Here is a 396-nt window from a genome sequence, read left to right on the forward strand (position 1 = left end):
TTTTTTTTTTTTTTTTTTTTTTAATCTTATTAGGGTAGAAATATATAAAAGAATTTATAATAACTATAATGTTTATTTTTTATTTTATTTTATTTTTAGTTTAGTTTTAGTTTATTTTTATTTTATTATTAGATTTTTTTTTAGTTTAGTTTAGTTGTTTATACTCAATAAACAAACAAAAGAAAGAAACAAAAGAAACAAACAAACAAACAAAAAGCAACAAACAAAGAAAACAAAAAAAGAAATAAAAAATAAAAAAAAATAAATTTTATTAAAACCCATCTACCAGTAAATTTAAAAAACAAAAAAGGAAAAATAGTAAATATAATAAACAGAGAAAAACAAAAACAAACAAAAAAATATTAATTTATTTTATATTACTTTTATTATTCTTAT

Source organism: Eimeria mitis, genomic scaffold (genome assembly GCF_000499745.2).
Source record: "Eimeria mitis Houghton genomic scaffold, Emh_scaff427, whole genome shotgun sequence".
Taxonomy (NCBI): domain Eukaryota; phylum Apicomplexa; class Conoidasida; order Eucoccidiorida; family Eimeriidae; genus Eimeria; species Eimeria mitis.